This window comes from Bombina bombina, chromosome 3 (genome assembly GCF_027579735.1).
Source record: "Bombina bombina isolate aBomBom1 chromosome 3, aBomBom1.pri, whole genome shotgun sequence".
In the NCBI taxonomy this organism is placed as follows: Eukaryota; Metazoa; Chordata; class Amphibia; order Anura; family Bombinatoridae; genus Bombina; species Bombina bombina.
In genome coordinates, this window is record NC_069501.1 from 827,425,727 (window position 1) to 827,441,667 (window position 15,941).

Genomic DNA, 15,941 nt, shown 5'->3' on the forward strand with positions numbered 1-15,941 from the left:
AGATATTGGTTACAAATATCTGTTCCTATGCAATGTTAATTTTGTGCAATGTGCTTTTTATGTTTTTTATGTAATGAATTGTTAATGTGTTGAGAATTTTTTTTTCCTGCTGATGCAATTACTTTTATTATTGTGATAAAAACATTTTTTTTATTATTTTGCTATTAATATGTATTAAACAATAATTTATTCATATCCATATAGTGAAAACCATCCATTGAGGATTGCCCATTAGTTTGTATACCACATACATTCAGCTGTCTTTGTGACAGTGCAGCTGTATTTAATTACTTGCCTGCTGTTCACTGCAGTCAGTGTGATTATTTCCCCCGATTTTAGATCTTGCTTTTTGGAAAATTCTTCTGGATCTTTTAGATCTCAGAGGGGCTGTTGATAACACCACTAAAAGTGGTGTAGGAGAATTTGACACTCACTTTTTTATTATACAGATGTCAGGAGTACCACATAAATCTTCCCACAAGATCGCCTTCAGAGCCGGTGGGCAGAAGGAGCCATTACTAAGATAAAGATCTGCAGCTAGCTGGGTCTGTTAGGGGAGGGATATTTACACAGCCAGACACTTAATTCCTGAAACAGAGGATTCTACGATCTTAATGCTGAGGGTCACCAGCAGCTACCTACCGATTTTAGTGATGAGGGTCCACCACCAGCACAGTAAAAAACAAACAAAACAACCAACTGTGTGCAGCTGTTTAATTTTCAGTGTGCGTCTTAGCCCTAATGCATATACAAATTTAATTAAACTACATTACATCTGAGGTCTGAGTTCCACCCTCCAAGTCCCTGCTTGCTGCCTTGCATAAGTCACCCGGCCACTGCACCCTCCATACAATGATAGTCACTGACTGAGAGACTAAGCAAGGATAGAAACATACTCGCCCCTGCATAAATTTTACTCGCCAATTGCGAGTTGGCGAGTGGAATTTTTGAGCTTTGTATATATATATATATATATATATATATATATATATATATATATACACTATATGCCTTTTTTTCTAACACCTGAAATCTCATATCTTTAAGTCCTTGTAACTTTTTTGTGCAATTTTTTTTATTCATTTTTATCAAATGGTGTTATTATGTGCTTTATAATGTATTTTTAATGTGTTTTGCAACACTTTTTTTGTTTTGCGAAACAATTAACTAGAGCTCTGAGGACGCGGCAATCACTCTAGCATAAGTTGTAATTGTGCTCAAGCAAACACCCGTAATAAACCCCCATTTTCTTGCACCTAATGTTGGCCCTCCACTCGTAATCTGTCCTTCAATGGAAACAAGCCCATAATTTGGTATTACAAGTGGATGGTTAAAATTTTTAAAGAGAGCATGTTAATGTTGCTACATTTTTTTAGAGTGCCCTAAACTTTTAATGAATAGTACTATGGGAGCAGTTTAGCTCACTCATTGCGCTCTTATTAGTGATGAGTTAAGTGTTTCACTTGAGTGCAATTTAATATCTATGTAAACTATAGAGCTTTTTGAGATCTGAAGTATACAATTATTTTTAACAGTATAGCACAGAACTAGACGAAGAGCTACACTACTTGCACACTTAGCACTATTGGCTTAGGACTCAAGCAGTATGCAACATGAATTGTACTGTGCTCCTCTATAGAAGACAATTAAGTGACGGATTTAGTGCTATATGACATGCAGATGTTAGTGAACGCGAGACTATCGCTTGACTGGCATAACTTGTAATGTGAGTGCAAAAAGAGAAACACTATTGATTGAACTTGGGCGATATTAATGCACAATAGCGCTAACATTTTTGTGCTCCACTTGTAATCTAGGCCTTTATTGGGAGCAAAGTGTGCAAAACAGCCAATGGATCCCATTTATCAAGCTCCGGACGGAGGCTCGCCAGAAACAGCAGTAATGAAGCAGCGGTCTAAAGACCGCTGCTCCATAACCCTGTACGCCTGCTTTGAGCAGGCGGACAGACATCGCCGCAATTCAAACCGATCGAGTACGACTGGGTTGATTGACACCACCCTGCTGGATCCGCCAGACCTTTGATAAATATCCCCCAATGCCTTTACAGTCATATAAAAAAATATAAACAATTTAAACAGCTAGAAATTTTCCATCTGTACAGCCTTTGTGGGATCAATGTTACTAGATGAGAATATAAGCATATTAAAAATAGAACAATTGTAGAAATAACATGGTGTATTAACATGAACATTTTGGAGAGTCAACAGAAAAACACTGTTTAATATGGAAATGCTTAGCGTGACAGTTGTGTATGAGATAGAGATTTCTTACTGAACCAAGCAGGAGTCAAAACAAATAGTTAATGCACACAATATTGTTTTGAGTGAAGGTCTGTTGGGGGATCTAGTGATCCCACTACTTTTCTAATTAGGTACCCAAGTTATTGTGTTTATTATTGATGTATAGGGGGTTAATGCTGTAGGACCAGCAAATTGCAGTGGTAGTTGGTTATGAGTTAGGGGACCCAGTGGAGAGCTATAAAGGGAGTTAATTATGACATCCATATTCCAATGTTAAAATTCCCTTTTAGACTTCTTGCAAGTGGTATTTATTACATACATTTCATGGAAAGCAAGGCATGGTGACTAAAGAATAAAGGATATTGACTGAAAGAAAGAAAAAGAGCTGAAGTACTAGTCCACTAGTAAGGTCTCTCAAAGAATTTTGGAAAGGCAATTTTAACTTGAGAGCTGTTTATCTAGCTATGCAGGGTTCTGGGTGGGAGATATATATATATACAGTGCAATATAATGCTAAATAAATAAAGCCCCCATAGATTCTTGTGATTTATTGTCTTGTTGATGAGTCAAAGTAGGCTTTAATATTTTTATGTTGCAATTAAATGTGATTTTTAGCATATATGAAACAACATATAATGCACTCAATATGGTTATAAAGACCTTAAAGGTATCATTTTATGATGTTATTAACATAAATTTAGCACACAGACATTAACTTATGACTACACATCCCTGTCTAGATGAACATTAAAATGGGCCCTGTTTGAATAGTTTAAAAGATAAGTGAGGAAGCAAAGCATGCAAATGAAATAAAACAGGGGAGCCATTTTGTCTGCCCCTCATGGTTTAATTTTACCTTGGACGTAGGTTTTTTTATGGTTTTAAGAAACCAGTTCTATATTGCTTTTGAGCTGGAGAATGTTGCAGTGTTAACTGACGTTTTATAACATTATTACAGATATTTATATTGCATTTAAGTGCTCTTGATCAACCTACCCCTACTTGTGATCAGCCACACATGAACACACATTTGGCCAAGGGGATCCCTATTTAGAAAAACATTCAATTAATTCCCACAGCGTTTTGAGACTAAGGCTGAGAAGGCTGGGGAGCTGCTGTTTTTCTAGTAGGAAACTGTTTTTGTAGCTACTAAAAAGGAATGTAGTCAGTATGATTGCAGAGACTGGATGTGAAGTAAATTTAATTAAACAGTATGAGCTCTGATCCATAGACAGATGGATTTATGTGACAATAAACATGACCTGGTGCTATGGGACTAAGCATTTCATTTGGCTGCTTCTGTTATTTCAATTCCTAGAATATGGCAACAATAACAGGATGTTTTTCATTGAGATTAATGAAGGATTATCCTTTTTTGCTAAACCACCCGTGACTCATCTCTAATCAGTACACCAAAGAAATCAGTCTGAAATGCAGAATATTCTGATGAAGAAATAAAATAAGTGCCTTTATATTTTTTAATTGTTCTCAATCAACAAAATAAAGAAAAAAGACAAATATTTGTATATGTTGGATAATAGCAAAACCATAGTTTTCATTAGTTTGTTCTCATTCTCAAGAAATGATTACAAGCATTAGAACTTAAGGTGTGGATTTATAAATATATCTATAAAAAAATAAATAAATAAATATATATATATATATATAAAAAAATATTAACCAAAAATAATAAAACTGGGGATGTGATGTCATATTGTTTAATAATTATAAAACTGGGGATGTGATGTCATATTGTTTAATAATTAGATTAATACTTATTCACAAAGTATTGGGTCAATCAAAATCCTTTAGAAAAATGTATCTAACGATTTTCTACCATTAAAGTCTACTGCTATTTTTGTAGATTTTGTGATAGGATTGTGATTTACCCCTATATTTTATTAGTTCATTATTCATATTCTAAAAAAATACAAGTGTGTTTTTAATTATTAAAATAATCAACTCAGGATATGAATTGTGGCTTTACAGCTGACTTCCCTTTATAAAATAGGAGATTTTTCTCCAAGGTGACTGTGTTACCCAACTTGGTTAATAGCTGTTACACAATTGAATTGCTACAAATAGATCCCATGGAAAGGCAAAACAGGTTGAAAGACACTAAGGACCTGATGATATAAAGTTCTCCGCTCAGATGAGATGATATAAAACAATCCTCCAGCACTGCAAAATCCCTCAAGAGATTCTAAAAAGGCAGATTTTGCTTTGTTTCTCCAAGGGGCGTTCCCTGCATTTCTGTATGTGAAGGAGAGACAAGCCCAATCCAGTATAGCACTGCATGACATGAAAGTTCTGATGCATTTATATTTTGTGCATTGTATTTTATATGACTTTAACTTCAGATTATGCCCTTTAAGATTTATTAAATTTATGCATTGCACTTTCTGTTTTGTATTTTAATGCATTTATATTTTATATGCAGCAGTGTATTTAGGATTGTGATTTAGCAAAATCTGATTATGCTTTGACAATTTCTGTGTAACTTTAACAAATGAGGATCATACTTTGTATGTTTATGTGTATCTTTTACAAATTACATTGTACTTCAGTTTTCCCAGAGTGCTTCATTAATATATATTGGCTTGATGATCAAATATTCTCTAGTTTGGAGAGAAATAGTAGTGCAGAAAAGGTCTGAAATCACTGAATTCTTTAAGAAAAAGTGCAGAACCTGGAAGTCCCAGACAGATTTGAGATGCCTTCCATAGAAAGTAATGAGACTCTCTGGGATACAACATTTCATAGGGAAGAGTGAAGTTAACAGTTGATCACCTGGGAATAATATAAACTCTCAGTTTGCAGCAAATTTAAATCAATCTGAAATGTTTTTACTACTAGTTAAATTGAGTTTGTCTCTTGTTTAGCATTGTTTATGTCAGTTAAATAAATGTATTATGCATTTTGAGCAAACTTCACAAGGATACCACAGGCGGTAAAAAAACAGTTAGACCAGCTAGCTAACAGAATTGTGAGAGAGCTTCAGACATACCCTGGGAAGACTCCTGTTCAGCCCAGGGAATGCCCCTGTCTCTCTCAGCTTCTGAAGCTGTCAATTTTAGTTTGCAGTGGAGCAAATAATAAGTGTAAGCTAATTTGTATAAGATAACTAGAAATTTACAAAGTATGATCCTAATTATTTAAAAGCACAGAATCTTTAAAACATAATCAGAATTTGTGAAATCATTACTGTATACAGCATATAAATGCATTAAAATACAAAAGTGAAAGTGCAAAGTAAAAAGAAATACAAAGCACAAAGTATAAGTGTATAACAAAACATGTCATGCAGTGCTAAACTGCAATGGGCTTGCCTCTCCTTCACAAAAATGCAGGAAGGCCCCAGAGAAAATGATAGCAAAATGTGCCTTTCCAGAATATTGTGGGAGTTCTTGCAGTGATAGAGGATTATTTTAAATAATCTTATCTGACCAGAGAGCTTTATGGAAGGCATCTCTCATATCTTTGAAACATCCAGGTTCTAGCCTTTTTCTTGCGGAATTCAGCCTCTCTGAAATCTGCACTATAGCTTCCCTCTTAGCAGGAGAATATTTTATCATCAAGTGTTTTCTAATGGTTGGCGATGCTGCTTGGGAGTCTCTTAAGAGTTTTTGCAATGTAAAGTAATTTGAATACCAGTAGAGCTGAATCAAATCGTTTTGCTTTTCAAAATGGCGAATTTCACTTGGATGATGTTCAAAAAGCTCTTCCTACATATTAAAATAGAGCCTACAGGCTTAAGCTTTTAAAGATAAATAAGAAAAGAGAAAATTGGAATTCACTAACTAACATAGATGTAGTTTTTTGAGCTTTTATATATTCCATCCCTTTTGAACCTATAAAATAAACACACATTTTCATCCATTGGCATTTTTGTATTATAGATTAAAGACATATAAATCACTCTTCCATATAAATTTTCAGCAAAGAACAAGCTCAAATAAACTTATGTTTTCCCAAACCACATCAAATCAAAGTTAATAAGTAAAAAATTGAGGTGCACTCATATATAGCTGGGGGGGTTTAAGTAATATTAGAACAATAATACTATTAATATCCCTTTATAGGTTGAAAAGAATAGTTGTAGAGTATTTGGGGGGATTTCTCTCCTCCAACTCAGAGGTGGTGGAGATTGAAAGAAGCAGCAGTCTGATGACCGCTGCTTCTTAAATAGCAGGAAGCAGGCTTGAATGTTTGAACTTGCCCCGCCAGGGCTCCAAAGCAGCTTATACTACTTAGTACATGGAGCCCATTATATTTTAACTGGAGCACAAGCAAAATAATCAGCTGATGGGTGAGCTGATTATTTCACCTAGTTAAGATATCATTAATATCTGGTCTGTTAACTGTTATGAGGACTGGGTTTGGAAAACACTGCAATAGATAATGCAATTTTAAGAGACTTTCCAGTTTACTTCCATCATCAAGTTTGCTTCATTCTGTTGTTATCCTTTGCTCCAGAGCAGCAATGAACTACTGTTAGCTAGCTAAGCACATCTGGTGAGTCAATGACATGAGGAAAAGGTGTGTAGCCACCAATCACCAGTTAGCTCCCAGTTGTGCACTGCTGCTTCTGAGCCTACCTAGGTATTCTTTTCAACAAAGGATATCAGGAAAATAAAGTGAATTTTATAAAATAAGTAAATTGGAATGTATCTTATATCTGAGTTCTCTATCTGAACCATGGAAGATTTATTTTGACATTCATGTCCCTTTAAGGACAGCTAATAAAGATTTATTTTATTTAAAAGTAAAGAGCTGCTTATTTAAATGTACTTTGTTTTTTATTTTTTATATTAACTTATGATGGCTTAGGTGTTGCAAAATCAAGTGGGTTCAGCGATCACAATTCTCCCAGCTTTTTTTGCTTTGCGCTTTATTTTGGCAAGAAAATGGACACATTAAATACAACACACAAAGTAATGGTCAGGACATATAATTAAATATGTATATGTTTTTAATAGATCAACAAAAGGTATCCCCTAATAGAGCGCTCAGTACCTAAAGAGTAAAGGCTAATTGTCAGACAGGTAGATTATGAGTTATTCGCGCTACAGGGTTTTTAACAAACGTAGCAAAAGTTGCGTTATTTTACCCTCCATAGCGCAGGCATTACAAGTTTTGAAACAGCCGGCTTGTGCATGTGATATGGTTGCGTTGAGTTCCATACCACACAAAAAACAAGCGCTGCTTTGACATGCTCATTCACGCTTTCCCTATAGACATCAATGGGGAGAGCGGGTTAGAAAAAAAACTTAGCACCTGCGATTACGGAACAAAAAGCTCTGTAATGCAGCCCTATTGATGTCTATGGGGAAAAAAAAGTTATGTTTAAACCTAACACCCTAAAATAAACCCTAAGTCTAAACACACCTAATCTGCTGCCCCCGACATCGCCACCACGTACATACAGTTATTAACATCTAATCTGCCTCTACCGATATCGCAGCCACGAAATAAAGTTATTAACCCCTAATCTGCCACTATATAAAATGTATTAACCCCTTTTCTGCCGCTCCCCGACATCGCTGCCACTAAATAAATCTATTAAGCCCTAAACCTCTGGCCTCTCACATCACTACCACTAAATAAACCTATTAACCCCTAAACTGCCAGCCCCCCACATTGCAACAACCTAAATTAAATTATATTAACCCCTAACCCTAATGTAACCCTAACCCTAAACGTAACCCTAATCCTAAACATAACACCCCCTAACTTTAACATAATTAAAATAGAGCTAAATTAAAGTTACAATTATTAACTAAATAATAGCTATTTAAAACTAAATACATACATACCTGTGAAATAAAAGCTAGCTACAATATAACTAATAGTTTTTATTTTTATTTCTCAGGTAAGTTTGTATTTATTTTAACTAGGTAGACTAGTTAGTAAATAAATAAATAAAACCTAAGCTGCCTTAAACTAAAACCTAACATTACAAAAAATAAAAAAAACCACCATTACAAAATATAAAAAACACTAACATTACTAAAAATAAAAAAACTACCATTACAATAAATAACAAACGAAACTATACAAAACAATAAAAATTATTCCTATTCTAATACCCTTTAAAAAAAACACCCCAAAATAAAAAAACCTAATCTATAATAAACTACCAAGGGCCCTTAAAAGGGCCTTTTGGGGGGCCTTAAAAGGGCCTTTTGTTGGGTATTGCCCTAAACATATCAGCTCTTTTTCTACAAAAGAAAATCAAACACCGCCTAACAGCATACAAACCCCACCCCAAAAATAAAAATAAAGTAAAACCTAATCTACCCATTGCCCTGAAAAGGACATTTGCATGGGCATTGCCCTTAAAAGGGTATTCAGCTCTTTTGCTGCCCATTAAAAATAAAAAATGGCTATTCTAAAAAGAAAAACCCACCCCAAATTGAAAAATAATATTACACAAAATAACAAACGAATGATCAAAAATAATGACAATTATTCCTATTCTAATACCCCGTTTAAAAAAAAAAAAAAAAGAAAACACCCCAAATTAAAAAAACCTAATCTATAATAAACTACCAATAGCCTTAAAAGGGCCTTTTGTAGGGCATTGCCCTAAGTTAAACAGCTCTTTTACCTGAAAATAAATACAAAGACCCACTAACATTACAAATCCCCACCCCCGAAACCCACAAAATAAAAAAAACTATCTAAAAAAACCTAATCTACCCATTACCCAGAAAAGGGCATTTGAATAGGCATTGCCCTTAAAAGGGCATCTAGCTCTTTTGCATTGCCCTGAAAAGGGCATTTAGCTATTTTAAGAAAGCCCAAACCCTAATCTAAAAAAAAAACACCCAAAAAAAACCTTTAAAAAACCCAAACACTAACCCCTGATGATCCACTTACAGTTATTAAAGTCCTGCTTGAACGATCTTCATCCAGGCAGCGAAGTCCTCATCCAGGCGGCAAGAAGTCTTCATCCAGACGGCCTCTTCTATCTTCATCCAGGTGGCGAAGTCCTCATCCAGGCCGCGAGAAGTCTTCATCCAGTCGGCCTCTTCTATCTTCATCCAGACAACATCTTCTATCTTGAACCCGGTGGCGCGGAGCGGGTCCATCCTGAAAACATCCGGCACGGAGCATCCTCTTCATATGGTCGCCGCTGTACACTGAATCTTCAACGCAAGGGAGCCTTTTCAAAATGGTGTCTCTTGCATTCCTATTGGCTGAAAAATTTGAATCAGCCATAGGAATTAGAGCTGCTAAAATCTGTCTGTTCAAATCAGCAAATAGAATTTAAGCAGCTTTCATTCTACTGGATGATTCCATAGGATGCTCCGTGCCGGATGTCTTCAGGATAGACCCGCTCCACGCCGCTGGGATCAAGATAGAAGATGCCGCCTGGATGAAGACAGAAGAGGCCACCTGGATGAAGACTTCTCACCGTCTGGATGAGGACTTCGCTGCCTGGATGAAGGTTGTTCAAGCGGGACTTCAAAAACTTTAAAGGACTTTTGGTAGTTTATTGTATGATAGGTTTTTTTATTTTGGGTCGGCTTTTTTATTTTTATAGGGCTATTAGATTAGGTGTAATTCTTTTTTATTTTTGATAATTTTGTTTGTTATTTTTCGCAATTTAGTGTTTGTTATTTTTTGTAATTTAGTCTTTTTTATTTTTTGTAATTAGATAGTTTGTAATTTTTACAGTAGTGTTAGGATTTTTTTTAATGTGTAGTTTATTTTTCTTTGTTTGGTAGTTAGTTTAATAGTTATATTAGTTTAATTGTTAGTTTAAACTTAGTTTTGTTAATTTGACAGGTAAGTTTTAATTTAATTTAAGATAGGGAAATTTTAATTTTAATATAAAGTTAGGGGGCGTTAGGTTTAGGGGTTACTAGTTTAAATTAGTTTATTGCAATGTGGTTTAGGGGTTAATAGATTTATTATAGTGGCTAGTAGTTTAGGGATTAATAACTTTAGTATAATGGGGGCAATGTGGGTGGACAGCAGATTAGGGGTTAATAATTTTTAAATAGAGTTTGCGATGCAGGAGGGAAGCGGTTTAGGGGTTAATAACTTTTTTATAGTGGTGACGATGTCAGGGAGCGGCGGAATAGGGGTTAATACATTTTTTTAGTGGTGGTGATGTTGGGAGCGGCAGATTTGGGGTTAATACATTTAATATAGTATTTGCAATGCGGGAGGGCCTTGGTTTATGGGTTAATAAGTAGTTTATGGGTGTTTAGTGTACTTTGTAACACATTAGTTATGAGTTTTATGTAACAGTTTTGTAGCGTAAAACTCATAACTACTGCTCTCAGATGGCGGTACAGATCTTGTCGGTATAGGCTATAATGCAAGATTTTTAGCCTCACCGCAAAACTCGTAATGGCTGCGCTATGGGAATCCCATGGAAAAAACGTCATTTTTACGAGTGCGGGACTGACGTTGCGTTACAGGCTAAAAGGCTTGCAGTACAGCTATACCGACAAGACTTGTAATGTCTGCAGTGCTGTTTCAGCATTAAAACACGAACGCAAGGGGGGGGGGGGCAACCGCCGAGACTGCTAGGTGCATATCTTTAGAGCTCTTGTCTCTCAGCCCGATTTATTGCTGTTTTTGGGGTGCTGATTTTTACTTTGAGCTACCAAGATCGTCTATGAAGGCTATGACAAAGGAGACATGTTATCAGAACACTCCTAACTTTATCAGATGCCCGCTCAGAGAGGGACTTATATCTCACAGTGATCGTGCGAGGCGCCATCTTGGCTTATGGATGATAGGCCATATAAACTGAATGATCCCTTCTAACTTCTAACTGCTCAAATACAAGTTCTACCTCTCATTGTGACTGGAGGTTTGAGACCTGTTCCGGCATGGAGACACACATAAATAACACACTGCACAAACTGATGGAGATTTTGGACTACCAATGCGCTGATCTAAGCCGAGAGTTGAGATTTCCTCCTGACCCGGACCAGCGCAATTGGGATCGAGACAGGACTGAACTTGTTGGCGGTGCACCTCCTCCCAATGCTTTGGCTCCCACAGATACGTCTGATCACCCTGCGGGACAAGGGGTCGTTAGTGAACGGACTGGAGAGAGAGAGTACCTTTGTTGCTTTGCTTATAAGATCTACTGGCACAATATTGCAGGTCCCCCCACATGTGTCACCCAAGGCCGGGCTGGCCCCCTCCATTTGCCAGGTTCTGTTCCCCTTTTACCTGACCCACCTCCTAGGGGAGACTTGTGTTCGCAACTAGAAGGGATCATGAGAAATATAAGCTCTGATGCAGTGCAGCTATGCTACTCTTATACAAGGGAGACCATACATTCACTAACCTTGCCAGCGAATGATCCCCTTCTAATATGGCCCTCCTCTTTCAATATTCTGACCCTCCTGAAGGGCATCACATTTGAGCCACAGCTTACGAGTGTGGAGAAGGAAGCCCAGAGCCCTTCATCATTTTTGGCCACAACAGATCTACAGCGGGCTGCCGCATTGCAACAGGAGTGGGCAGATGAGAGTCTGGAATGTATTAGCCTGGAAGTTCAAATGAGATCCCTGATAAATGTCAAGATGGGTGTCGGCTAACTTATATAAAGCTGTCTTGGAGCAGATCACCAGTTATCAGTAGTAGTGAAGTCTTGCCTCCTGTCATCACAGAAACTCCCTAATATATGAAAACTTTCCGGTTTGATTTAATAGTCTGAGTTTAGCTTTCTGGAATGATATAGCCCAAGTCAGGGTCCTTAGTATTTGTTTTAAACATATAACTGTTACTCCACTGTGTTTTACATGGGAATTATGTTTATGGTGTGTTATGTCAAGGGGAACTATGTTTGATCTGGGACTGGATGCTTGTATTAGAATATTTGATCTAGCTACCTGAAATATTTAGTCCTCCTTTCTTGTCATAACGCTTTCTCTTTTAGCTAAGCACTTTGAGGCCTTTTATTATGTTTGTTTGATCATACAACAAGTGCTATGGCCTCAGTAATCTTATTTCAAATATATACTACAGCGGTTCTCCATTAGCAGTTACCTGTTTAACATGGGAGTTGTTTTCTGAGGTTAATTTACTCACAGCTTGTTATATTTATGATGATTGGAACCTTTATGTCCTTTGGTAATACTGGGACAAGCTCGCTAATTTAATTTAATAACGTAAGAGCATAGTGTAAAACATAGTTAATAGTTGTCCTGATGAAATAGGGATGTTTGAATATATCAATTGGGCATACTTTGAAATCCTCCTACGCTCACACTTAGTTAGTTCCAATTCATATTATAGGAAGGTATGTGACCATGCACATTTCTGGTTTATAAAAGTTAATAGATGCTCCAGGGGTCTAGCCCCATGTGTTTTACACGGGGGTACGGCTCGATATTTTATGTTATACTTACTGATAATAATATGACCTGAAAGGTATATGTTTTGGCCGGCAGCCTAATTCTCTGTTAACCCTGGTTTGTCTTTTTGTGTTTACTGGGCATTAATAGTTCTTTTATCCTCATTAACCTAACCCCCTATTGGCGCACGCGCCTCAAATAGAGATATGGTAATACTAGGGGAGATTTGGGTCTTCTTTATTGTGATATGCACCTTTGGCAGTGTATATAGTTACATGTACTATAACGATGGCCCAATATAATTTACAGAATTTTTAGGGAACTATTCTCATTGTTACGCTTTCTTTTTTGGAGAGTCCTAATTGAGGCTATAATAAAAGCACCATAGTTGTACATGTCCTGCAGCGGTGTGTATGATCATGTAATTTAGCGTATAAGTAGGGGCACTGGCTCTACTGTTATTGCGATGTCCCTATATCTCACTATTCTTATTTTAATACTTATCACTAGGGTTCACCTCTTTGCTAATGTCACACAACCACTCTTGGGTATAGGGCCCATGCCTAGAGGGTAACATTAAGTTTATAAATATCCCATGATATCTGGGTATATGTACAGTGATATTGTATGTCTATATACTGTTAGTATGACGGGTGCCATGTAGCTTTTAATTTGAGCTTGGGCTGGTCTCCACTATGCAGCTTACAGTGACTTTGGCGATGGGTTTCCTAGATTACAGGGTTTTGTTCTAATTTGTACTCCCCCCCCCCTCCTCCCCTTATTACAACCTTAAGAGGTGCCTATTTGCAGTTGAATGATGTGCTCCAAGGCTGTAAAACATATATAGTTATTCCGTGTTTATATATTTACCCTAGGGAGGGGGTGATTCTATCTATATTATTCATTCACCCAATATGGTGAATTCTACTGCGGTACTAATCCGCTGCTATAATTTTCTCTGTTTATTAAATTGTACCTCTCAGTTAAGGTGGTTTTCTATTTTGAGATACAGTTCAAGGTGAAATATAAATTCTGTGCATCTAGTAGGAGCAACTTTTAATGTTTTCCAATATTTTGCAAAATCTCAGATAACACATACATTTCTTTTATATTTACTTTATCACACTATAGGATGTATAAGTTGTCCAGGATATTTACACTATATAAATTTACTTTGTTTTCACATAGGAAACAAAAGAATAAAAGAGGTAATGCTAGATTATGTTTATTTTACTTTATAATTGCATACATTGTGCTGCATTTCCAGTTTGTACAGTATATGTCTGGAGAGTTACATGTATGATGTTTACACTGAGATTTCATTGCTCTTTTATATGATTATATTTCACTGTTATTCAGATAAGCAATGCATTGTATGAAAAATTTACCAAAAACAAATACGAAATGTATAATATGTTTTTATGTTATATTCCTAGTTTTGCCTCAATAAAAAAACTATGATTAAAAAAAAAAAAACACGAACGCAAAAACTCGTAATCTACCTGAAAGTTAGTAATGACCCAAAGTCCAGCCTGCAACGTCTCCTTAGAGTAGCAGCCAATGTAATCAGGGCAAACAAACCAACGGGAATTCAGTCACTAAACATTAAGCATAGTATGTGACTCACAGTTAGAATGAATCCTCTCCTGTCCCTGTTAAAAACGTTCACTGCCTTTACCTTGACCACGGCTTCTGCCTAATGCTCTCTGTTCCAGTGCCTCTGTATTCAATCCTGGTGCTCAACACTCTACCTTATCTCCGCCCAGGGAATCTCAAAATTCCAGCTTCAATCAAAATATCAAAAAAAGGAAGAGTGGAAGGGGACAGGTACAATTAAAACATAGCATTTATTGTAAAAAAAGATAAAAATGTGTGGTTGCCATATCCAAATACATTACACGTAAAACCCCATTGTAGCAGCAGTCTTACGAGTTTCAGCTATCGCCTTACTCATAGACCGTGCTACACCAGGCACAACGGCTAGCTTTAAAGAGTTCCCTGTAATTTAATTCAAACAACACCTGTGTGTAAATTAACCCTTGCTTCACTGCTATATCCTATACAGAGATTTCCAAAAAGAGACATGGAGGGATATTTATCAAGCCGTCAATTCCACAACGTAATTGTGGAGAGCTTGATTCCCCTTAGTTATCAAACCCTACAGACCAGCAAAAGTAGAAATCTGTGACGTAACATATGATCCGCCGGTCTCAGTCCGACACAGATCGATGCTTACGTCATTACAGATGTTCCGAATGCAAATTCGGCACTATCTGACTTTTACAAGTTAGCAAATACCTACCCTGGAGGCGGCGGATGCCATATGAATCAATGGGAGTCTGAAATCAGCGAAATCTCATGTTCACTGCTGCCCGATATCCCATTGATTCCTATGGGAGAATAAAAGTTTTGTTTACACCTAACACCCTAACATAACCCCCGAGGCTAAACAACCCTAATCTGCCGCCCCCTACACTGCCACTACCTACATTATATTTATTAACCCCTAACCTGCCTCCCCGCCACCTACATATAGTTATTAACCCCTAATCTGCTGCCCCTACACCACCGCCACCTACATTATGTTATTAACCCTTAATCTGCTGCCCTTACACCGCCGCCACCTACATTATACTTATTAACCCCTAATATGTCGCCCAAACGTTGCCGCCACCTACATTATACTTATTAACCCCTATTCTGCTTCCCCGACATCGCCGCCACCTACATTATACTTATTAACCCCTAATCTGCCACCCCCTACACCGCCGCCACCTAATTATGTTATTAACCCCTAATCTGCCGCACCCTACACCGCCGCCGCCTACATTATACTTATTAACCCCTATGCTGCCGCCACAACATCGCCGCCACCTACATTATACTTATTAACCCCTAATCTACCAACCCGACACCACCGCCACCTACATAAAGTTATTAACCCCTATCCTGCCGCTCCCGGAGCCCACTAAATAAATGTATTAATCCCTAAACCCCTGGCCTCCCACATCACTACCACTTACTAAACCTATTAACCCCTAAACCGCCAGCCCCCCACAGCGCCATAAACTAAATTAAACTATTAACCCCTAAACCTAACAACCAGCTAACTTTATATTAAATATTAACTCATCCCTATCTTATAATACATTTAAACTTACCTTTAGATTTAAATTAAACTATATTAAACTATTAATTAACCTACCCTAACTATTATACTAAATTACATTAAACTATATTAAACTAATAATTAATCTACCCTAAATGTTATACTAAATTACATTAAACTATATTAAACTAATAATTAATCTACCCTAACTGTTATACTAAAATGACATTAAACTACAAA